Consider the following 27,462-nt stretch of genomic DNA (forward strand, 5'->3'; position numbering starts at 1 on the left):
GCCTAATCTCTCTAAACGAGTAAAAGAGTAGCAGAATTATTTTGGTGCTAGCGCAAATTTCTTCTAGTCAGTATGAATGGCATCTCCTGTCTCCTCAAAACAAGGTAGGTGGCATAGTGGGACTTACCCGACTAACATATATAGCTGTATTTACTTCTTTTTATATCTGTTTATGTGCATATATATATATATATATATATATATATATATATATATATATATATATATATATATATATACACACACACACACACACACACGCACACGCACACATACATGGATCTCAGAAAGATATTGTTCTTTAATTTTTGCAACCCAAATGTGTTAATTTAGTTAGAATCCTGCCTACATTTATTTAGATATCTTGCATTAATAGTTTGCTGTGTTTCTGTATAGACTTTAAAGCAACCACAGAGACGGTATACTTGCTTTTTAATGTTGTCAGACAACTATCAAATTAAAGCAAAACAATTCCTTTTTCTTCTATTTGCGACACAAAGGAAGTTGACTAATTGTCTATTCATGGTTCCATTTCTGGCAACCCTCCTTAAAGACATATAGCCTAAAAGCATTTGCTGTACCTGGACATCTGACTTCTGGTAAGAACAGCTCAGGCTCAGTAATCCTGTACTAATAATGGAATTATTGGAAGCTATGTGCTCTATTCATAATGGAATCATTGTAAGTTGTCTGCTGAGATGAAATGGTTTTGCAGCACACCCAGGTTCTGCATCTCATACTTGCTGTTCTGCCTACTGTATTGAAAGAAGTATTGTAAAAACAGGAAAATGGGACGCACTCATCTTTGTCCTGTCAGCTGTATTTGATAGAAGTGTTATAATGAAAGGTAAAATGGGAGGCACTTAGGGTTGCCAGCTTTTCATGTCAAAAATTCTGGACATGTACTTGAAAGCAAAATGCATGTAATTTTGGTACCCTCATCCCCTCTCATACAGCCACTCCAGTGTCCAGTTCTTCTCTTTTGCCATAAACACTGTTCAAAACTCTCAGTGAGCATACTGTTTTCTTCTATAATGATTACAGACATTTGGATTTAATTTAAAACTTTTATTTCAAATTTTATAGCACAAACACGGCTAGACATTTGCTAAACAAGTAATACAGTTTCACAATGAAAACAGACTTAGCATTAAAAATTTTCTGCCTTTCAAACTCACATTCACTGAAACAGCATTGAAAACCCACATTCAAAGAAAAAAAGAAAATGCACCTGGCCAGTAATGGGCACTAACCGTATAATGCTGCCTCTTTGCTCTGTCTTATCCCAATACCCTACCTTCATCCATCCCAGAATACTGCCACTACACAAGACACACTTGGACACACAGACAATACTATATTTTATCCCCTAACCTAATCACGACGCTAACCCTAAATACACAAACTTGTACATAAATATATAACACCTATCTTTTGCTCATCCCTGATCCTAACCCTACCTCACATACACATGCAGAAACACTCTCACACCTCCAACCTCACTTCCCTATCTTGACATTACAAAATATCAACATTTCAGCTGTGTGGCTATACGTATCATTGACATATCTTGACATTACACAATATCAACATTTCCACTGCATGGCTATCTGTACAATTGACATTAAACCACACCCCCCGGTGTTTGCTGAAGAAACGGCATTCAATAAAAGCATTGGGGACCTATATATATATATATATATATATATATATATATATATATATATATATATATGTATATATATATATATAAAATATATATATGTATGTATGCATTATCATGTATGTGGTGTATATATATATATATATATATATATATATATATATATATATATATATATATAATTTTTATTTATTTATTTATATTTATTGACCGTGGGAGAAAAGCTCCACAGTTAAAATAAACAGACAGTAGTTACATTGGATTACATAGCGATTAACAATTTACATAGCAATTATTTACAACATATTTACAGATGAAGAACATAGTACATCAGTAGACAACTAGAATCTTTATCTGTGAAGTACATAACAGACATTAACAAATGTTAAAATAAGAAGTTCCTGCTGTATAAGTACTAGGCTTATGAGCATCTGTGCTTGCTATAATCAAAGTAGTTAGTGGAGTGGAAAGAAAGGTAGTGGTTGGATGGGGTGGGTGATATTAGAGTGGGAGTTGCAAGGGCATAGCCAGCATGTTTTTAGGTGCGCTTTTAGTAAAGTTTTGAAGTGGGTGAATGATGGTATGGAGGTAATTGTGGGTGGGAGGGAGTTCCATAATTTGGTTATCGTGCAAGAGAATAGTGCTTCACCAGCAGAGTTATTGGCTTTAGTGATCTGCAAGTGATTTTTTTGCTGGATCTTAGTGGTCTGGTGGTGCGATAGGGTTGGAGTAGATTCTGGAGGGATGGGACATTTAGTGGATGGTTTACTAGTTTGTGGGCGAGTGAGAGTTGATACCATTGAAGGAGGTGAGGGAGTTCAAGCCAGCCCAGTTCAGCAAGTGAGAGACAGTGGTGACTACGGTAGGATGCCCCTGTGGCGAATTTGGCAATTTTTTGTAGCAGGTCTCTAGCTTGTTTAGATCGCATTGCCTTAGGTTGGTATATATTGGAGAGGCATAAAGTAGAGTGGAGATAAGGTGGGAATTTGCTATTGAAATCTTTGGCGAGAAGATGCTTATTTCTGTATAACGCTCCTAGTTTTTTGTGGACTTTTTTTATGGTCATGGATATGTGAATGTCACATTTTAGTTTATTGTCTATTTCCACTCCTAGCAATTTGGTGTGTTCAGTTGGGTATATAGTAGTGTTGCCTTTTGCTGTGAAGTTAAAGTGAGAGTTGTTTTGAGTATGTTTGGTGGGTTGTAAGATGAGTAGTTTAGTTTTGTTTGGGTTGAGTATTAATTGGGCATCGGATAACCAAGTTTCAACAGAGGAAAAGGCTTCCTGTGTGACTTTTTGCAGTTTGGGTAGGGACTGGGCTGAGCAGATGATGGTTGAGTCATCTGCGTATTGTATGCGTGTGCCATGTGTGGTGGCAGAGGCTAGATTATTTGTGAAAACAGAGAAGAGTAGGGGTCCAAGGATGGATCCTTGGGGAACCCCTATGGATACAGGTAGTTGGGGAGATATGTCATTCTGCCATACAACGGATTGTTAGTGGTCAGACATGTAACTCTGAAACCAGTTGGTGACTGTGAGAAGGATAGGTTATTGAGGACAGAGATAAGTTGTTTGTGTGGGACCATGTCAAATGTTTTAGATAGGTCTAGGAAAGTAGCAGAGGAGAGATAGCCATTGTTTTTATGCTGAAGAATAGTGTTAGTAAAGGAGAGTAAGGCAGTGGTGGTGCTATGGTTTGGTCGGAAACCATGCTGAGTATTGGAAAGGAGGTTGTTAGTAAGGAGGTAGTCTGAGATCTGAGAGTGTATGCATCTCTCTAGTATTTTGGAGAGTGGAGAGAGAATAGCTACGGGGCGGTAATTGGTTAGTTTTGTGGAGGGTCCGCCTTTGTGGAGAGGAATTATATGTGATACTTTCCACAGTGTGGGAACATAACTTTCTGACAGAGATCGGTTAATTAAGATGGATACTGGGTAGGCCAGAGCATCGGCTGCGATTTGTAGGTATTCACTTGGGAGGTTGTTTGCTGCTAATTTGGTGGGTTTAAGTTTAGTTAAGAGTTTTCTTATGTTGGAGGTAGGTACAGGAGAAAAAGAGAAGGCCGTGGGGTGATTAGTAGTTGAAGGTGTGGGTTGGAGGGGAGGGGGTTTGTGTTGTTTAGCTAGTGATAGTATGGTTTGTGTGAAGTGTATGTTGAATGAGGTAGCAATATTTTCTGAGGAGTGAAGGATGTTAGGAGGAGGGGTACTGACTTTACCTGGGTGGACGATGGAGTTTATGGAGGACCAGAATTGTTTGGGGCTGTGTTCGGAGGAGTCTAAGGCAGACTGGCAGTATTGGAATTTGTCCTGTTTTATTAGCTTTTTATTAGCTTTTTAACTCTATTGTGTAGTTCTAGGAATTTCTGTCTAGTTGAGGGGGTCTTGGTTTTGCGCCAGTGCTTCCAGGCTTTATCCCTGTTTTTCATTTCTGACTTGGTTTTCTGTAGCCACGGGGAGGGTTGTGCTTTGGTTCTGGAAAGTCTTGGTTGTGCTTTGGTTCTGGAAAGTCTTATGGGGGCATGGTAATTAAGGATGCTCAGGAAGGTAGTATTAAAAAATTCAACTGTGTCATCAAGACTGAGGTACTTTAGAGAATGCCAGTTACATTCTTTGAGGGATGAGATGAATGTGAGTGGGTTAAAGTTTATTTTTTTACTTATCTGACTGTAGACGACAGATTTAGCTTGGTATAGGTATTTTTTCAGTAGGAATGTTGGGGAGTGATCAGTGAGGCTATCTGATAAGCGCCCTGTTATATATGACTGGGGGCTCTTACTGACTAGTATCCAATCCAGGGTAGTGTGCTTGCTGGAGTTTTTATTTATCCTGGTTGGCGACTGGACTAGTTGGGTGAAGCCATGAAGGTTTACATGATGGTTTGGATGGTTGCCAGAAAAGGATTGCCAGTCAATATTGAAATCACCTAAAATGATAGTTTCTTGGGGGAGATGGTGGGTAGACCAGCTGAAGTAGTTTTCTAGTGGAGGGATGTTTTGGCCAGGTGGGAAGTAGGTAGCATCCAATTATGTTGATAGTTTTGTTTTGGTTCATTTTGAGGTTGGTATATATTATTTCTTCATTGCCTATTTGTGAAGCTGATGATTTTAAGATCTGAATGTTTAGATGCTGTTTAAATATTATAGCTACACCACCTCCTTTCCTGTTTAGCCGGACTACTCTTAGTATGCCATAACCTGTAGGGAGTATTTGCTCACTGGTAATTTGAGGTTTTAGCCAGGTTTCTGTCAGGATGACTATATCTGGGGAGTACAAGTCTATGGTGGCATGGAGTTCATGGACTTTGTTGGATATACTTCTAATATTTAGGCTTAGTAGAAGGAAGTCATTTGGCTTTCTATTGACAGTAATATGGGAGAAGTTGTGGTTTCTAGTCTGATTATGAGGATTGGGGTTGGAGATGGTAGGGCCAGGGTTGGGGTGGATATCTCCACTTAGGGCTAGTTTTGATATGCATGAGGTTATTAGTTTTCTCACTTTTTGAATGCGTTTGTTTATAAGGGAAACTTTATGATTGTGCTCTTTGGGTAATAGGTATGGTGGGAGGGTAACTATGTTAAGTTGTAGGGATGCTTTATGTTTGAGTAATATAGTTGGTAGAATATGTGAGGGGTGCATAGGGATGGTTCTTGAGTTGGTGGGAGGGGAGCTGAGTGAGGGTGAGACATGAGTGGTGGTGTGAGTAAATAGTACAGTGGTAGTGGTTGAGTGCGGGAATGATAGAGCTTTGGTAGGATGTAAGATATGCAAGAAGAGTGCATGCAGTGAGCATAGGTAAGGTATGCTTGTACATGTTAGTTGAGGAGGTGTGATAGTAGTGGGAACATGGAGGAGGTAGAGTTGGGTTAGCGCTGTGGTTGGCTACTGGAAAGATGGGAGGGGTTTGTGAGTGTAATAAAGGTGGGACCACTGGGGGCGGGAGGAAATAGGGGGCAGGGTGGTGAGTGAAGTGGTTAGAGACCCTGTTAGTTGCTCTTATGAGGGGGATGGAAACAATCAGGTAACAGAGTTAATTGATAAATGAACATATGATAGTGACAAGGGTGGTTGTAGTTTTAAAAATGGTGCCTGCCACAGGTAATATTTATTAATTTTGGGATTGTCTTAAGGTAATAAACAGGGAAGGGGGAGGGGAGAACAAGGGTTTGAGCAGGCAGTTATTTGTACTGCTGCTAATGAGCCAAAGCAAAGACAAGTTAGTGTTTGAGAAACAATCACAATTGACCAAGGACTGCTCTGAAACTGTAAGTCATTTCTTAACCATTTTCAGGTGGAAAAACAGGATAACCTTGTATCAGTAGGCCACTGTGGTCTCAGTTTAAATTAACAAACACACAGTATTGATCAGATTATGGATACTATCTGCTAACAGAGGGGAATAAGAGAGAAAGTAGAGGATGAGTGTGTGTGTGAGGAGGAGGGTGGGGCTGCTTACAAGCCAAAGCAGAGTGCTCTCCACGGGAAAATGAATATTGGCTCAAACAGTTAGACACATACTCAAAGTTAACTTTAGCTGTTTGCAGACAGTTCAGACCCGGACTGCGCTTTTCTTATAAGAATGATAAGGGTGGTACTACAGTTGAATACTTAAGAGTGGTGTTAGGTCTAGAAAAGAAGAGTACAGGGAAGAGTAAGCACTTTGAGATGGTAAAGATATATTATAAAGATTACAAAAAACAAACTGAGCAAATAGCTACTGTATGCAGGAAAAATGTCTTCAACCAACTATTAATATATGCAGATACTGAGTCAATTGGAAAAAAATCTGTTAGAAGAAATCTCAAGACAGTTATGCAGTCACAGATAAAAATATAGCGAGCAGCACTCTGTCGAGGTTCTCTAATGTGATTCTATCCAAAAGTAGCAGCACAATTATATAGAAATAATTAGACACCAGTATGAGCTGTCCACACACAACACAATTATATGAATAACATTAGTGAGCAAGGTGCAGCTATGCAAATACTATTATACGAAAAACAACTTGGTGCAGACAAAATACTAGCATGGCATAGTAACTTCCAATAATAAAGCATAAATCATATTAGATATCTAACACAATTCAACATAAACATATACAGTTGTAAAATGTCTAACACAATTCAACATAAATAGGCATTTGTAGTCTTAAAACACTTACTGGAGAGACACTGAGCTCCTCATGGGGCCTGTAGCAGAGTGGATTGGAGTTTTAAAAATGGTGCCTGCCACAGGTAATATTTATTAACTTTGGGATTGTCTTAATGTAATAAACAGGGAAGTGGGAGGGCAGAACAAGGGTGTGAGCAGGCAGTTCTTTGTACTGCTGCTAATGAACCAAAGCAAAGACAAGTTAGTGTTTGGGAAACAATCACAATTGACCAAGGACTGCTCTGAAACTGTAAGTCATTTCTTAACCATGTGTCAGGTGGAAAAACAGGATAACCTTGTATCAGTAGGCCACTGTGGTCTCAGTTTATATTAACAAACTCACAGTATTGACCAGATTATGGATACTATCTGCTAACAGAAGGGAATAAGAGAGAAAGTGGAAGATGAGTGTGTGTGTGTGTGGGGGGGGGCTGCTTACAAGCCAAAGCAGAGTGCTCTCCAGGGGAAAATGAATATTGACTCAGACAGGTAGACACATACTCAAAGTTAACTTTAGTTGTTTGCAGGCAGTTCAGACTCGGACTGCACTTTTCTTATAAGAATGATAAGGGTGGTACCGCAGTTGAATAGTGGTGTTAGGTCTAGAAAAGAAGAGTACAGAGTGGAGTAAGCACTTTGAGATGGTAAAGATATATTATAAAGATTACAAAAAACAAACTGAGCAAACAGCTACTGTATGCAGGAAAAATGTCTTGAACCAACTATTAATATTTGCAGACACTGAGACAATTGGAAAAAAATCTGTTAGAAGAAACCTCAAGACAGTTATGCAGTCACAGATAAAAATATAGCGAGCAGCACTCTGTCGAGGTTGTCTAATGTGATTCTATCCAAAAGTAGCAGCACAATTATATAGAAATAATTAGACACCAGTATGAGCTGTCTACACACAACACAATTACATGAATAACATTAGTGAACAAGGTGCAGCTATGCAAATAGACTATACTATTATACGAAAAACAACTTGGTGCAGACAAAATGCTAGCATGGCATAGTAACTTCCAATAATAAAGCATAAATCATATTAGATGTCTAACACAATTCAACATAAACATATACAGTTGTAAAATGTCTAACACAATTCAACATAAATAGGCTTTTACAGTTGTAAAACACTTACTGGAGAGACACTGAGATCCTCATGGGGTTTGTAGCAGAATGGATTGTAGTTTTAAAAATGGTGCCTGCCACAGGTAATATTTATTAACTTGGGACTGTCTTAAGGTAATAAACAGGGAAGGGGTAGGGGAGAACAAGGGTGTGAGCAGGCAGCTCTTTGTACTGCTCCTAATGAGCCAAAGCAAAGACAAGTTAGTGTTTGAGAAACAATCACAACTGACCAAGGACTGCTCTGAAACTGTAAGTCATTTCTTAACCATTTTCAGGTGGAAAAACAGGATAACCTTGTATCAGTAGGCCACTGTGGTCTCAGTTTAAATTAACAAACACACAGTATTGATCAGATTATGGATACTATCTGCTAACAGAAGGGAATAAGAGAGAAAGTGGAAGATGAGTGTGTGTGTGTGTGTGTGGGGGGGGGGGTGGCTGCTTACAATCTAAAGCAGAGTGCTCTCCAGGGGAAAATGAATATTGGCTCAAACAGGTAGACACATACTCAAAGTTAACTTTAGTTGTTTGCAGGCAGTTCAGACCCGGACTGCACTTTTCTTATAAGAATGATAAGGGTGGTACCGCAGTTGAGTACTTAAGAGTGGTGTTAGGTTGGAGAGACACTGAGCTCCTCATGGGGCCTGTAGCAGAGTGGATTGTAGTATATATATATATATACACATATATATATATATATATATATATATATATATATATATATATATATATATACATACACACATATTTAGCTGTCTCTCTATATGTATATGTATATGTATATATATATATATATATATATATATATATATATATATATATGTGTGTGTGTGTGTGTGTGTGTGTGTATGTATATGTATGCAGTATTGCAGTATCATGTGTCCGTGGTACTCTAAGCTTTATAAGGCAGTCATAAAATCAAATACATGAATGTGCACATTGATCATATGGTCTTCTGACATGATCTCACTGAATACTGGTTTGGCAGCCATCATCTTTATAGTGGGAGGGGTATGCTTAAATTGTCTGCTAGTATTTGACACAACTAGATTCGATTAGTACAACAGCATCCTCAGGCTTGTTGCACTTGCACTTCTGGATACATTACATTTGTATAGCACCAGTTTCTAATATTTGTCAGAAGTCTGTGACTACATCTGTCACCAGAAATAAATTCACCCAGAAAAAGAAACATTTAAAAGACTTCTTTAATCTCATTAAAAGATTTAATGAGATTGCATCCCCACCAATAATACTGAAATGCATAATCAAGTGCAACAAAAATATACTACTTAATCACTTGGTGAAAACATAGTGACTTAATATCCAATAACAGTACTTTGAAATATTACGGTATAGCTATGAATTCCACATTTTGCTTCCTCTATATAAGCAAACAGACTGTGGAATGAATAGGTAAAACTGCAACATTTCATAAGTACCTGAACCACATTTGAAAGATGTCTGTTCCTGGTCCGCTGTGCAGTTCAAATGTCTTCAAGAATTCAAATTCCATGCGCGTGGAAAACAAAGACGTAAACAATCAATCACGCAGATGCAAAAGACTGTTTTTTCTTCTGTATCTGTGTGTGACCAGACGCAAAGGGTGTTCTTAAAGAAGAACACCCTTAAAAAAAAGATTTTTTTTTAAATTAAAAGAAAATTAATATTTTTTTCTCCTGGTATTTTTCTGGACAATATGCTGTCCTTTCCATTTTCTGGACAGTATCCCTTAATTCTGGACAGTTGGCAACCCTAGAGGCACTCATCTGTTTCACTGATGTTAACCAGAACATTATTTTAAGTAATTAGTTGAATAGCAACCAGCAGACTTTTAGATATTAACATTGTATGCCATAGGAGTAACATCCAAGCTTGGAATTTATGAAGTTTGTTATACTCTACAATGGGGCCATCTCAATGGATGGTGGCTTGGTTGACTTACTGAGGTAGGAAGGGCTAGATTTTTGACTTCCATATCAGAGAATAAATGACATAACACACTGAACCAGAAGTCCAAGTTCTGACCAGAATCATTGTGCACCTCTTTAATGTACTCTTAAAGAAATCATTGGAAGTTATGTGCTGTACTTGGAATGGAATCATTGGAAGTTAAAAAAAACAAAAAAAAAAAAACTAGTAATACAAGTACTAGGAAGAAGTGGAAGGGTAAATCAAGAATCAGACACTAAATTTTAAATGTATTTACGATAAGAGCAAGCTTCGCACTTATACATTCCCAGGGCATCTAGTTAAAGGAAATTTCTTAGAATGAAATGAATTTTTAGAATCAAATACATTTTTTAAATTGGTACCTTTCTTAAAAACAACCCTAGGATGATCACCTACCTTCTGTTTTTAATTAATATCATCCAACAATAGGTTCCATTGTTTATGTAACATTTCCTTAAGGTAAAAAGGGGGTGATGAAACTCAGACTAAAGTCAGTTGTTGATAAATTACTCTTTTGAACACTGTGGTCACCAAACCTTCCAGGGCTTTCCAACCAGCCCTCATGATTTAACATTGGTTTAAAGAACCCAGTAGATCTCTTACTTTGCACTTTATTAATTAATTGATCAACTAAAATAGATGGATACCCTCATTTAAGAAACATATCCCTTAAATTGTCACACTCATTAAAAAAAATCTTGTTCTAAACTGACCATCCTAACTGCTTTGACTAATTGGCCTTTTACAAGAGAGCATTTTTGGTGAAAAGGATGGGAGCTAGAAAAATGCAAAAAATAATTGGAATATGTACTTTTTCTAAAAATCTTTGAGGTATATCTAAAATTTGCCTCGGCAGAAGCATCTTCAGGCTGACAGCTTCTTACAAGATCCATAGGCTGTCAGCCTGAAGATGATGTTCAATTTACTGTTAGGATATTGCATGCTCAGTTGCTACCAGGACATGGAGAAGGTTAAGATGGCCTCCCTTGGTGTGGATTGTACATGTAATGGATTGAGGGGTATGTTTATGCCTTCAGGCAAATCTTTGAGGTATATGTAAAATTTGCCTCAGCAGAAGCATCTTCAGGCTGACAGCTTCTTACAAGATCCATAGGCTGTCAGCCTGAAGATGATGTTCAATTTACTGTTAGGATATTGCATGCTCAGTTGCTACCAGGACATGGAGAAGGTTAAGATGGCCTCCCTTGGTGTGGATTGTACATGTAATGGATTGAGGGGTATGTTTATGCCTTCAGGCTGGAGTAAGTGATTGCTATTGATAGATTGTCTCTGTACCAGGTTTTTGTTGCATGTTCCATTGCAACCTTAGTCAGCATTGAAGTTATCTATGAATTACGCACCTTCACCTGGTACATAGACAATTGTATTATGGGGTTTTTATCAGTCCGTTGAAATGGCTAAATATTGAATACCAGATGTTTGAACTGTAAAGTTCGAACGCTGGTAATCATGAAGCCGCAGCCCACCAAATTCTTTCCCAGGGAAAGAATTTGGTGGGCCGTTTCTGTGGCTTTGTGGGTTTCAGGACTGTGGTTGTAAGTTACGGGTCAGTTTCAGGTAAGTGTGCGATTGTGTGGATGTTAGGGTTAGGGCGCGGGTTAGGTGTGTTAGGGTTAGGGCGCAGGTGAGGTGGGTGTGCGATAGTGAAAGACTTTAGGGTTAGGACAGGATAGGTGTGTTAGGGCGTGGGTCAGGTGATTGTACGATAGTGACGGACCTTAGGGTTAGGGTTTGGTTTAAGTTAAGTGGATAGGTAGTAGTGTATGTACAGTTTAGTGTAGGGTTAGATGTAGGATTTTGAGTGATGTATGTGGATTGAGGTTGTTTTGGTGTGTTTATGTTGCGTGTGTGTTTCTTGGAACAGCAATTTCTTTCCCTGGGAAAAAAATCACTGTTTTAAGACTGCGATGTTTTTGCAGTTCATGGTTTAAAGTTCGAACATATAGTGTTCGAACTTCAGACATTTTGATGAACTGATATAGACCCGTATTATGCATACCTGTAGTGTAATAGTGGTGGAGTTGTGGCTTTGTTTGTTAGTTGGCCCTGAATCTTCCTGTCTGTTTTTCATAAGAGGTTTTACAGATTGCAGGGCTGTTATCCTTCTTCTTCTTTCGGTTTTTCTCGGTTAGGGGTCACCACAGCAGATCACCTGTCCGCTCATGATTGGCAGTGGAGTTTTACAGTGTCGGGTTGCCAGCCCGGCACCCAACCTTCCACAGAAGGCACACATACACACACACACACATGCACTCACACCTAGGGCCAATTTAGAGTGTCCAATCCACCTGCAGCATGTCTTTGGGATGTGGGAGGAAACCGGAGCACCCGGAGGAAACCCACGTGACCACAAGGGAGGGCATGCAGACTCCGCACAGAAGACACCCCAGCCGAGAATCGAACCAGAGAACCTCTTGCTGTGAGGCGACAATGCTAACCACTGCACCACCGTGGCCACCCAGGGCTGTTATCCTGGTATCTTAAATTACTTACAGGGGTAAAAGAGAGCCTTTGAGTTTTATTTATTTTTTTCTCTTGTTTCAGAAAAGCGCTGTTCTATCATTAAATGTGTGACCTCTTTTCCTGTTGCTTGCTGTTTGGACTGATGGCTTAAATGCTCTCTCAGCTTGTCTTCTGTTGGCTAACTGCCTTAGAGCCAGTGGCAGTTTTTTATATCTTTTCTGTTCTTGGTTTCAGTTTTTTATGTTGAATTTTTGTAGTGATATATCATAAGCTTTCACTTACTGATGTTGAGTCTTATACTAATATGCAAGATGTTGTTTGCTTCTCTTGATTTATGCTTTTTTTTCTGCTGTTAATTGTTTAATTTACTCATTAAAACATGAAAACATAGTCTTTGCGTATATGGGCTAGGCCATAGCTGGATATGGTCTAGGAACCAGTCCATTTACTCATTTAGCAAATAAATAAATCTTCTCTGCCATAATAGTCCTTATGCTTGCTGTAAACTTGTGAAGTAAGGTACTGCACTAGGCAGCTCATGACTTTTATCATCAGTTCACCTCATGATATACAGAAATTAAAGCCACTGGTTCATAGAACACTTAGTATCTGTCTCAAAGGCCCTTATTTACTCTTTGATTATAAACTTGTAAGGACCACATTTTGGGAAGGATCCTTTATGAATGCTTCATCTAGACTGGTTTATTACCTCAGATGGCCTCATTTCTAAGATTGTTTATGTGCTACATTTTCTGTAGGCCCTATGAGTAGCAGATGAGTAGTGTATTGCCTCATAATTAAAGTAATTGCAAATAAAAACAGACAAAGCTGCTGTGCTTGAAGTGAGTGATTGCTGTAGATCACACAATGTTAAAGGGATTGTTTTGCCTGAACATTTTTACAGAGAGGCATCATAAATAGAATTAGTCTTGCTTATAAATGGACCATCACTACCCATGAGTTTGGCGTCTGTGTCCAGAAGGTGGGCAATTCAACAGATTACTTTGTTAGTCCTGCCCTAGAACCATCTCCTGCCTGTTTAGAGTAATTTCCCAACAACCCCGTGCAGTGTATTACAAAGTAAAAAGTAATAAAGGAGGTAAAAATTATTCAGCTGAAACAAAGGAAAAATAGAGCAGTTTTCATATTCCAGTGAAACTGTAAGAAAGAGAATTTTGAATTTAAATTGAATCCAGCCTGCTTCAAAGTTTGCCTTCCTTGGGGAATGATCACATTTAATATCCCTGAAGATACAGAGACTGAGCTCCATCTAGTACTTCACAAAGGAGGTGGGGTCATCCCAGACACCATCTTTTGCAAGGGTGTGTCTCCATCCACTTTAGGGCAACTGAGAATGAAGAAAATGGATGTTTTCACAGTCATTAACTCACTCTGTCCTGAGCAAGAGGAGACTGTTTAATCCATTTGCTTCCTGAGAGGTTTCCTCCCAAATCCTCTGTTTTGGGCATAGCTGATGTGATTCACAGTAACTTGTAAACAGTGCAAGTTACAAAAACATGCAATTTGAAAGTTTGTGAGACAGTGAGACAGTGAGCTATACACTATTGTTAGTATGTGGGGTATATCTCATGACAGTAAACTTTTATTGCGAATGTACTAAAGAAAAATTATATTTTACTTGCCAAAACTTAGTTGTAGTAGTATGGCTATATTTCAGACAAACTCAATATAACAATGAGTGAATTGTCTGGCTGTTCAAGAACTTTCCAGTAATGCATGATTAGACTCAGTACTCCACTGTTGGTTTGAAATATTTTATAATCAGTGAAATTATGCAGGCATTTTTCTTTTTTACAATATTCCAAAGCAGCAACATTAATCTACAAAATCACACATGTTAAAGCACAGCTATGAGTGTCAAAATTCTTTGTCATAATGCTGTGTATAAGCATTTGTTTGCCTGTAGTCCACACAGCTTTTACAATATTAATTCTGTTATAAAAAAATAGCCAGTATTCAGAACAGTTTTGCCAAACAAGCATTTATCTGGAAGTGTCTACATTATCCATCATTTTTAATGTCAGCTTGTAACACACACCCACAGCTTGCATTTCCCAGCTTGACAGTACTCCATTTTCACATAATTAATGAAAATATGGAAAATGGGTCACAGTTTTCATAACTGTTCTACAAACCTTCCTTAATAACAGCAGACGTGTACATCTCACAGTGACTGTATCACTGTGCATGCTCATCAAATCATGACAGCTTTCAGATTAATTTTGCTCTATCATACATGACCTACTCTTCTTGAAATATTAGGTTCAGTAGTAGAATATCGTTAGCATTCATACAGTGTACCTCAAAAATTACTTGTACCTTTCTATGTATTTGCCTTAATCGTGTTTCCGTTGTTGTTTTTCTTCTCGACCTCTTTTGTATAGCCCCTCTGGCTTAACAGGATAACTTTATTTTTTGTTACTAATGTAAGCCTTTTACATTCTACAGTGATGTTTTCAGTGACTATATATACCATATCCTGCCAGAATGCAGATGCACCTTGCTTACTAACCTCTAACCTTTTCCTGAGATAGTAGTGTTAGAATATTAATGGCAGAACAGACACCAAACCACGGCCAAGTAGCTAAAAAACAAACTGAACTCAAATATATAAAAATAAACTTTAATAAATAAAACAGGTGAGTGGTTTTGCATTGTAAATGCTTCTTCAGACCAATTCAAAGCAATAAAATTCAAATACAATTAAATACTATAGTTTAAATCAATCAACCAATTAAAAACAAGAAGGGCAAGCCCATTCATAAAAAAGCATATCATGTGATCGCACAGCAACCAGTAATACAGCAACAAAGGACCACACCTCCAGAACCACGTGGACTTTAAACATGTAGAAATTAAAATATCATAGTGAAGCATACAATCAGTAAAAAAAAAGTGTATATAATAAAGCATAAGTGAAAAATGAGAATATATTTTGCAAATAATATAAGCATATATCAAAAAGTAGTGCCCAACTCCTACCTAACAAGCCTACGTGACTTCAGCATAGGCTTCAGGGATACGTGTTCATGGATTCACTTTACAGTGTCAAAATACTGAAATTGTGAATTTCAGTATCTCAAGACGAAACTACTGAAACCACAAAATCATGAAACCCCATAAAACTGAACATCACAATAATGAAACTTCAGAATATCGAACTTTCATTATGTATTGCTCTGATTTTAAAGTACACCCAACACCACACAATCAAACACAAATACACCTTCCTCCCCACACTACAACAAAACAGCAAAACACACACACACACACACACACACTAAAATACAAATCAAACCCACCTAACCACACTACCCTACTTATATATACAAACTCCGAGGTCACACTAAAAGGAAAAAGACACTAAACTCACTGCTACACACTATACATTCCCGTTGCACAAACACACATTACATATGTACAAACACCACCACTTTCAACACTTACACACTCATACTCTTACCTATCTACCCTAACCTACACCTGAAACTTCCCAACACACTCAAATACACACTCAAATCCCTACCCAAAACCCTTAAAAAAAACCCCACTTACCTGAATATCCAGCTATAACCACACATTGGCAGCCATCCCCATATCACAGAGCACACCGCACCTTACAGACACAGTAAACCACACGTCACATAGTGCACCACCAGAACAGTGGATTTGACATTTCCAAATTCGGTCATATGCAGTTTTGGGCAACTGCACTTTCGACACTTTAGCCTCAAGATACTGAAATTCGAGATTTCAGTATTTTTCAAGATTGTGACGTGAAACCATGCTCATTTAAGCCTGACCCTCTATCAGCCTGTAACAGAATAATCCAACGTGTTAGAATATTGTTAATAGTAATATAGTGTACCTCAAATAAATGTTTGCATTTTTTGCTGTTTCCCATCTGTGTGTGTGTGTCATTTGTTTTGTAACACTCACTGTTTGCAAAGACTTGCTGTAACATGACAGTGTCACATTGCAATGTGTTAATTCAGATATGAGAAATATTTTTGTAAGTTTTATAACCTTCTGCAAAAGACTGATCTGTAGCTTAAGCACCATATATCCCGCAGTGATGTTTCCACTAAGAATGCCTACCACTTCCTGTTAGCTTGCAGATGCAGCCTTGATTCCTATCACAAGACATACTGTTCAGGAGATATTAGACTGAGCATTAGAATAACCTTAATGTTAATATAATGTTCATCAGACAAATAATCATGTCTGATTGTGTCTCATACACGTGTGTGTTTAGTATCATATGTTTGTAACACCCAGTGTTTTCACTGCCCTTTCCAAGCATGCACTGCACAACAAAACATTCCTGCCATGTTTTTTTCAAAGAAATGTTTTATTATTCTTCCACACTATATACGTACGAGTTTGACTAATGCAGATTACAGTATAAATAAAGACAGTATAAAACAAAACAGTCATTGAGAATGTACAACAACCATAAAGCAAGTAGATAAAACAATCTAACAAAACTATGTACAATTTATACATCAAGTGCTACAAAATCAGCTGGTGAAAATAAAATCATGTTGCTAAGTCACAAGAATGAAGTGAATCAAAATTTGACATAGACATCCATATAATAATACCATAAAGGATTTAACTTAATTACCTAGCTATTCATAGCTTGTTAAGACAAACTATTTATCAGCCTAGTTTATTATTTTAATATGTGTTCAAGGAGAAGGTTCTAATAATTCTGACAATAAGAATGCTTATAAGTATTTGTTGTACGTTTATGAGAAGATGCATATTCGATTGCCATATTTCTGAAGCCTTTCCAAGAAATTTAGAGTGGTCTAACCAATTCTGGGTAGCATGAAGTTTAACTAACGCAAAAAGTGTAATTAAGATATGTAGTGTTTGCCTAGATAGTTTTTGGTTAGTAATATGAAGAACATCATTCTCCCAAGACAACGCTGATTTTTCATAGTCCATTTTCTGTAGCTTTAGCCTAGGAGAACACCAAAGTTTGTGTGTGTACTTGCAGTTCCATAGAATATGCAGCCAATCAGCCTTGGGAAATGAGCAGCATGGGCAGGATGATGATATTTTTGATTAAAACTATTAAGTATAACTGGAGTATAGTATGCGTTATTATTAATAATTAGTTGTGTATAAATAAGATTTTTGAATGGGGTCAACTTAAGTGTAGAGTCAATAGCTTGAGATTTCAGCTCATTTGTGAAGTCCTTAATCATTTACATTCCAGAACTTAGAGTATAACAGAGATGATGGATATTTAATGGAGGTGATTCATTTATAGACATTAGATAGCATTTTTTTTTTTGAGGATAAGGTTTTAAGTAATGTTATGCAAGTATTAAGACCTGATTTGTATATATATGGGATTTTTATTATTGCGAGTAAGAGCTGTCTGATTTGTCTTAACATTATAGTATAACTTTTATGTAAATTGGGAGCTAATCTAACTTCTTTAAGAGATTTCTCTCTGTGTTTGTAAATATCCCATAAACTACAGTCTTTAATAAGCGGGTAATTGTCTATATATATCATATTATTATTTAGTTTAATATTTGGGTTTAGGTGGATTGGTTGCAACTAAGTGAGGGTTTTACTTAAATTTAGAGATTCTATCAGATTCTGAAATACTCTGATTTTATGTTTTAGAAATATGTGGAGTTCAAGTTTATAAAAATTATCTAGTCTAAGAAATGGAAGAGCTCTTGGGTTAATATTTGTTACTTTGGCATGTTCGTACCAAATTCTAATCCAGAGTGGGGATCATTCTTAACATTCGTGCCATGTTAGTATTTATAGTGGAACATTGCTAATGTAATAAATTGGCACTTCATACAAGCTCATCAGTGGATATCTTCATGGTATCTGCTATGTTTTACTACCATTTTATTAGTACCACCCACCACTTGTATAGACCCCTCATGTGATAGTATCACATTTTATTTTTTACTTATTAAAGCAAACACTCTTCAATAATTCCAGCACTGTACATCCCACAATGATTCACACCAGTGTGCTTCATTGTGCGTGCCTACCAGATTCTATCAACTTGCAGGGGCCAGCTTGTTCACAAATGTGTAGTCCCCCCAAACACACACACACATACATACACACACACACACACACACACACACACACACACACACACACACACACACACACACACACACACACAGCCAACTAGCAACAGTCAAAATAATTTAAGATAAAAATACATGCCCCTGTCTGTGTCATAAAATGGTAAAGCCCTAACTGCGACCTAGATGATGCAAGATTGATTAGAGGCTTGGGATGCTGGAAGAGCTGGGGAGATGGTGGGAGAAAGACTTGACATATGTCAGTGCACTTGCCCAGATCACTTCCTTGTGGTGGTCTGGCACTCCACAGAAGTGGCATTAGCCCCTCCCACAAAGTTTGGTCTTGGGGTGAGGGACATGACATGGTCCACCTAAGCCAGTGTGGGTGGTAGTCCTTGATAGCCCTTGAGTAGACGAATCAGGGAATGGGATTCCTCTATATCAAGAGCAAAGGTGGTCTGCCCTTGGTGATGCCATAGCCCATGTCACCATCATGTCATCATGTCACCTACTGGTTTAGGTTGCATAATAAAAAATGCCCTAGTGGCCACCAGGATGATTGCTGTGTGATTAGCTGTCACCTCATGGAGAATGAATGGACTGAAAGAGCTCTAGATATATGGGGAACCAATGGACCAATCAGTTGTGGGGAAACTGATGGTTGACAGGAGTAGTACACCAAAAAAATAAAATATATACATGTAAGATACAGATTGATAACAGTGTGGTAATACTGGACTGAAGCTGTGAAATCAAGCAAATGACAGCAGTATAATGTCTGCCCATTAAGCATTACTTAAAACTGTACTATTGAAATTAAAAATAAAAGCAATACACTGACAGCAACATAAAGATGCTCAGTTGTAGCTTTTACATAAAGAATGAAATATCTAAACAGACCACTTTTTAAAACAGTACTATTAAAAAAAGTAATGTACATTATAAGCATTATTGATATACTGGGTTGGTGCTATAATACAAAGTAGCAGAGACCTATGTGCACTGTCATAGGGTACTACACAAGCATGCAAGCTGCATTTGTGACTGTTCTGTGCATTTCCTCCACTGGCACTCTACATAACAGCATCAGCGATCACCTACCGACATACATAATTCACAAATCAACTCCAGTGCTTAATATACACCACTATAACTATACCAGAGACCTATCCCACTTCTGCCCAGCTACCTTTAACAATACCCTGTGAAATATCAGTTGGCATCCACTTAAAGTCCTACCCCTGAATGATGCTGTTGTCTTCTTTAACTCAGCACTCCTATGTATACTAAACAATCTCGCTCCTCTCTGACATAGGAGAGTGAAAAACAACCAGGCAGGTTGGCCTACCAAATCCACCAAACAATTTATGAAAGCTAGGGATAAGGCCTGGAAATTATGACATACAAGTAAAAACCCTGCAGACTTCACTCAATACAAACAACTCTGTAATCAAGTAAAGCAACTTGTCATCAAAAACAAACAAGACTACTGCAATACTTTGCAAAACAATCATCTGCAAAATCCTAACAAGTTCTGGAGGTCCATAAACTATTATACCCAGGCAAATGCGATAATCGCTCCCCTGATCCAAACATAACCCCAGCTGAAATTGCCTCACTTTTTAACCTCATTCTTTAAAAACAGTGTAATCAACTTCATTCCAGCATCCCACTAATCAACCCACTGCCCCCAAACCCATCTGCTACAACAACACCAAACTTCTCTCTCATATCCATACCTACCTCCACCATAAAAAAACTCATGCTTGAACTTAAACCTGAATCAAATGTTCCAGATAACTTAGCACCAGAATTCCTCCAAAAATCAGCAAACGCTATAGCCTATCCCATTAGTATACTACTAAGCAGATCCATTCAAGAGTCCTTCATTCCCACCATCTGGAAAAAGGCATTTATCCTCCCTCTCCACAAAGGTGGAAACAATAATGAGATATTTAACTTCCGTCCAACTGCCATCTTCTCTCCCATCTCCAAAATTGTGGAGAAATGTATCCATAGCCAAATACTTAACTACATACTACACCACAACCTCCTTTCCCCAGCCCAACATGGGTTTCATAGCACCACCACTACTCTTGTATCTTTCTTGGACACAGTCAACCATGCTCGAGACTCTAGATACCTTGTCTCCTCACTATTTCTTGACCTTTCCAAAGTATTCAATACCATCTCCCACCCACCTCCTCTGACCAAACCCTCCAATTTAGGCATACCTCCCTTACCCTAGGCTGGTTTTCCAACTACCTTACAGATGGACAACAAGCAACCAGATGGCATGAGTCACTCTCTCCTTTTCTCAACATCAGTACTGAAGTCCCACAAGGGTCCATACTAGGTCTACTACTCTTCAGCATTTTCGTTAATGATTTCCATATCAGCATACCCCATGCTAATGTCATCCAGTACACAGATGACTCCACCATCATCTGCATGGCCAAGTCTAGTTCAGAACTACTTACACTCACCCAAAATGCCTTCACCTCCACTGAAACCTGGATGTATAATAACCATTTAGCCCTAAATGCTAATAAAACCAAACCCATGTTATTCACCCCCCCCCATAAAACAACACACCTAAGCAAAAGTGAATTTACCATCAGCTCACTCAACAACACTTGCCTGAATGTAGTCCCATATACCAAACTTCTAGGGGACATCATAGACGATCACTTAACTTTCGACCAACATATTAACACAAACATAAAAAAAAAAAACATCAGAAACTAGGCATCCTGTACAGACACAAACACTTCTTCACCCATGCAGTAAGACTATCCCTTGTCTCCTCCTTTCTACTGCCATCCTTGGTCAATGGTGCACCTCTCCTTACTAATATACATTCCTCTCTTAAATCGAAACTGGACTCATGCTACAGTAAAATCGCAAAATTTGTAACGAGCACCAAACACTCTTCTCACCACTGCATATCACTCCAATATCTGAACTGACTAGAACTTCCCCAACATCTAACATACCTACAAGTAACCACAGCTCATAAGCTAATCTATAAGCCATCTAGTAGTCTTGCCCTGTCCTCTCTGTTTACCATGCATCACCTAAATAGACATCTGCAATCAGTCAATCAGATGCTCCTTAATGTAGCAAAACCTAACCTTTCCGCCGGTCAAATGCTAGCAAAACTATAGAATGCTCTCGCTCCTTCAATTAGTTCTACTGGCAACCCTGAATGCTTTAGGACTTCGCTGAAACAACACCTGTTCTTTGATTGGCTATATACATGTACTAGCACTGACTATAAAAAAACAGTATTCCTAGCTTTCCTACTTTTCCTCCCCATCTCATTTAGGGCTCAGTGCTTCCAACTTACTAAGTTCAGCATGTGCCACCCAGCCACACACAATCTACTATATCAGTTACCTACCATATCTTCTGTTCATGCGTGATGCCTGTATAGCAATAGCTCTAAGGCTGTACCTTACATTCATTATCTTCAATCTGCTGCTCTCCATCTTTCCCTCGCTACTGCAAAACTGCAGTACTGTATTGTAAACACATTCGCTGTTATCTCATGTGATCAATTGTATTCTTGATTGGCTTGCATACTTAAAATCTAACATCTAATAACTAGTATTATCTATTTTATTGTATCACCTATTCTGTAATGTAGTATTCTGTACCATCGCTGCTTGATTTCTGTATTTTGATTCTGTTGCTTTATCATGTTGTTTGTTTTTGGAGCTTTTCTCCCTGAGCCTCTACTGAAAACGGGCTCACCCTGGCCCAATAGACCTCCCTGTAAACAAATGCAAATGCAAATAAAAATAAAATAATAAATAAATTGCGCACATGTTTTGACTTTTCAAAATTTTTCAGATTTATTGATGTGGCCATTCCTTTTATCTTTGCTGATGAAAAAAAGTGTATGGAGCCTTGTACACATTATTAGACATATTCAGTGCCTTAAATGTAGACAGAGGCAATATACTGCATTCTGCACTACTCTGAAGTCTAAATACAACACTATTGCTTTTAACCTTAAGCTTTTCTGACCAGAAGCCTTATTTGCAGCTGCTCACAGTATGTATTACATTCACTGTTTGTAACTCAGCAGCACTCACTAGCATTCCTGTTGTACTCTGCCCCGTTGCATGTCAGACAATGCAAATACTGGTGCAATACATTATTGTGAAATGGTCATTACCACCACATAGCCTACTGATCCTATTACTAGCTGTGTAGTCTGCTTTTTGATTCTGTTCTGTCACATTGCTTATGCTACATGTGGTATTTAACTGCCCATTTATAATCAGGCATCAGCTTAGATAACCACATTGCACCTTTTTCAACATTTTTATTTATTTTAACAGAGCTAAGCTTTATTTTACTGTCATTTTCACTTGCAGCCATTGTTTTTCTCATTTCCATTTCCTTCCACTGATTTTAAGCTATACACTTGGAAGCAATTCCAGAGGGGCTGATACGACATGTTTCATGCTATTTAGAAGGCATCCTGGGATATTGTCTGAGCCCATTGATGCAGTATTTGTGGCCTTAGAGAGAGCATTAAGGATGTGTTCCCTAGTGAGTTATATCTGATGGTTCCCTGGGAGTTATATTTAATGGTATTTCCTGAGGAAAGTTTGAGGAGGAGAAAGAGTAAAGTTAGAGCTGAATTTATTGGCCAGTAGGTTTGCTATATCTTCAGTATAGGTGGCTCCATTTACAATGAGCTCTGCACACAATTATGTATTGCCTTTGAGGTTGCAGGCATACCTGAGGAATACCTTCTGGTTGTCCTTGGCCTGGGAGGCCAAATTTACCTCAAATGTGGCTTTTGTAGACTTCATTTGTCCTCTGAGTTAAGAGATAAGAAAAGAACAGACAGCAATCAGTGTAAGTGAATGCACTGGCTGTAACGTGCTTTAACAAGGGCAGCCTTAATTTTTGGTTAGGTAATGTTCTGGGTGCAGCTGTTGATTTGGGGCAGTTGATCCTATCAGAAAGGTTAAACTTCATTTTTTGAAGATATACATAATCTTGTGTGTTTGTTCTATGTAAGTATAGCTTATGGGGATGTTCTGAAAATTTAAGGTTCAAATGGAGAGGCTAAGAAACAGCTGTATAAAAGATCAGCCTGCCAAACATAAGCGTGTGTATGTAACACAAAACTTAGGAATAAACATTCCAAACAGCTGTCATGTGTAGTAAGTGGGAACAATAACTTCTTATCTTAATGGCTATGCTATCCATATTATTTTGGAACATAAATGTTCTTACAGGTATAGACAAAAAGGTAAAAGTATTGAATTATATTAAGAAATGCAGAATATAAATGACAGTGCTGCAGCAGACACATTTGGAAAGAAATTAACATGTGAATTTGATAAAGAAAGGATTGCAGGATGGATAATCAGCAGAATGCCAGAGACAAGAGAAAAGGGAAGTATTTATATTAATTGCTAGAGGAGCTCCAATAATGATAGAAGAGGAAAAAAGGTAATGGTAGATTTGTAGATTACACCGGCATTTATTTATATTCCACCAAAAACTGCTGTTAAGGAGTATAAGAAAATTTTGGGAGAAGTAATCTGCTTTCTGAGGGAATGTTACTTATAGATGGGGACTGGAACTTGATTTGCAACAGTGAGGTTGTATCTGGGGGACCTGGAAAATAAAAGGTAACACAACAGGAGAGATTTCTGAAGAAATTTTTGAAAATATTTTGTATGGAAGACGTGAATTCAGTAGTAGGAACTCATAGAGAATTTGCTTATTATTCCCCATTATTCAATAACTGGGGTAGACTAGGTAGAAATTATATTTTGCAGAAACATGTCTATTTAATTGAAAGCTTTGACAGACTTACTGTACATACTGTAGCTGTTTCAGATCATGCACCAATAAAAACTAAGATAAAAATGTGTCGTAGTGAAGTAAAATGAGACATTGGTGCTTCCCACCTACATGTTAAAAAGAGAGGAATGTGTATTGGAAATTCTTCAAGAGTTATTAGGGAAGATAAACATTTTTTAGAAGTTATAGCTCATGAGTGGGATAAAATAAAAATGGAATTTTAAAATAGGGTAGAAATAAAAGAAAAAGAGATATGGTTAAGGAGTAATAGGAATTTAGAGGGGTTGACAAAGGTTAACGTATTGCAGAATAAGGGGATCTCACAGACCAAGAAGGGGCGCACCTGCAGAGTGCTAAAGAGAAAATAAGGGAGCATCTGGATAATATACATGAGTTTAGGAAGATTGTTGTTAAGCAACTGTTTTTTATAATAACTCCAGAGCAAAAAACTTTTAACACAATGACTTGGGTAACAGAAAGTAAAAAGGGTTGTCACCAGACTTAGGGAGCCTGTAACAAGAAGAATAACCAGAGATCTTATAGAGGTATTAGAGATATTTCAGAAATTGTATGAAACTTTGTGTAAAACAGAAAAATATGGAAATTAGACCACACATGCAAATATTTGTGGAAGACGTAAGTATACCAAGGTTAAAGGTAGCTAAGGCTTAATAATGATTGGAGGGGATGAAATAAAAAAGATGATGTATATCCAATCTGTAGGAATGGCTTCAGGAATACATGGTATTCCTGTGGAAGGTTGGAAACTAGGAGGGAAGAAAGTGATGTAGATCTGGAAGGTTTTATTTAACAGTATTTAAAAAAAAAGGGAAAGCACCAGCATATTGGAAGAAAGCTGTGTCAGCTGCAATACCTAAATATGGTACGTACAGATCAGACCCAGCTTCAGATAGATGCATTTCAATTTTAAACCATGATTACAAAGTGTTTATGTCAATACTATCTGAAAGAATGGAAAAGGTGTTACCAAAATTGATAAACATGGCTCAATGTTGTTTAGTGGAGAGGAGATAAATGTTGGATAACATTAACAGAACAGTGCTGATCCAGAGGGAAGCAGAGTGCAAGAAAATACCACTGTTGTTGGTGGGTCTTGATGCAGAGAAAGCATTTGACAGAGTAAGCTGGGATTTTATGAGTGGGACAGTGGAAGCATTTGCATTCCCTGATATAATAATGAAGTTAATTAGGAAGATATATGGGGGATCAGAGGCAAGAATTAAAGTGAGTGGATTCCTCTCTGATAAGTTGTGGCTGAACAGAGGACCCAGCCAGGAGTGTCCTCTTTCCCCTTTGACATTTGTTTTATATTTAGAGCTATTGGCAAAGAAAATAAGGGACTCAGAAATGCAAGGATATAATTGGTATGGTAATCAAGAAAAAAATGGCTTTATTTGCAGATGATATAAGCATATTATTTTATACCTGATAAACCCAGAAAACAACAGTTCAGTGTTGTGGAACATTTGGAGACAGTTTCAAGTCTTCTGGAGATATAAAATGAATGAAGATAAAGCAAAGTCTTTAGCCGTAAATTATGTACCCACACATGATTTGGTTCAGCAATTCCCATATTTACGGGAACATGATGAATTATTTAGGAGAATTGATTAAAAAGTCTACTGTTATGGCAGCTAATGATATGTTGGGAAGAGATTAAACAAAAAATAATACAAAAACTAAGAAACTGGAAGGTCTAATTTATGGATATGGGTAGCAAGATAAAAGTAGTGAAAATGTTCTTAGTCCCTTTAGTTTTATATACAGGCCAGGCATACGTTTATGAACCAGAAGAAAGGTTGTGGACAACAATTAATAAAGAGTTGAAGGAATTTTTCTAGGAGGGGAAGAGGGCAAAAGTCAAGTGGGATAAGTTCATCTTTTCAACAGACCAAGGTAGCTTAGGAGTACCTGATTTGAAGGGATATCTTATAACTACACAGGTCTATATTATGATGTTGAAAGATGAGTTCACCGAACACGTCTTAATCGACACATAAATATTAACCTTTTCAAATGCCGAATGGCCACTTCAGCAAATTTTTTCCCAGGGGAAAAAAATCTCTTGGCCGTACCAAACTTTCAAACCCTACATAGTGGGGGGCGAAGTATACCAAATCCAAGATCGCACTACAGTAGTGAAAAGGGCAAATTCCCGATGATGGCCAAGCAATTTTTTTCCCATCGGAAAAAAATTCACTGAAGTGGCCAGTAGGCATTTCAAAAGGTCAATATTTACGTGTCGCTAAAGATGTGTTTGATGAACTCATCTTTCGACATTGTAGTATAGACCCAGCTATACACTTAAGGAGCATATAGATAACACAAGCAGAAAGCTATAATTCCAAATGGAATGGGATGATGATGAAATAAGAGGGAAAATTAAAAAAATAAGGAGAGAGAGTGAAATTTTGAATGCAGATCCTTAAGGCGAATATCAACAGTTATACAGAATATTATATTCTTAAAGCAGCAGAAAGCATTCTAAGAACTAAGCCAACACAAGAATGGTGAAAGGAGATTTTGCTGATAGATATGACTGCAAGTAGGGATACAAAGAACAGGCAAAGGGGGCTGGAATATACTGAAGAAATTTGGCAGTGGAACTAAGGTATTGGGAGCAAGTAACTAGAGAAGGGAAGGTAATAGAATGGGATGTGGCCAAGAAGACATTTGGACTACAAGCTTGAGACTGCCTTTCCTCCTAGGGATTGATATCAGAGTATAGGCAAAGAGAAATGGATACTCTGGTAAAGTTTTTAGTTGAATCTAGAACATAAGCTGCTGCTAAAAAATGAATAATTGGTAGGGCATATAATATATTGCACAATAACTATAAGAATCAGTCAGAGGAGGTTTGAAAAGATTGGGAAGAGAGATTATATAAACAATTTACAAGGGAACAATGGTAGAACGTATGTGTGACTCCCAAGTATGCAACAAAGTCTAGAAGGTTTAGGATTTTTGCTTGGAAGTATTTGCATAGGTATTTTTGTACCCCAGCCAGACTCCAAATACGTTTTCCTCAGGTAGATGGCAAATGTTGGAGGTGTGATGGGGAAATAAGAGGTAGCTAGGAACATATGTTCTGAGAGTGTAATGAGTTGGCAGACTTTAAAAATTCTC

The 27,462-nt window shown here is 37.8% G+C and overlaps 1 protein-coding gene across 3 annotated transcripts in view; it reads left to right on the forward strand.

Moving 5' to 3' along the window:
* BBS9 (Bardet-Biedl syndrome 9) overlaps positions 1 to 27,462 on the forward strand; it is a 2,479,230-nt gene that overhangs the window by 691,070 nt on the left and 1,760,698 nt on the right. The gene's annotated exons all lie outside the window — the stretch shown is intronic.

Source organism: Protopterus annectens, chromosome 3.part0, assembly GCF_019279795.1.
Source record: "Protopterus annectens isolate FY-2018-M chromosome 3.part0, PAN1.0, whole genome shotgun sequence".
NCBI lineage: Eukaryota > Metazoa > Chordata > Ceratodontiformes > Protopteridae > Protopterus > Protopterus annectens.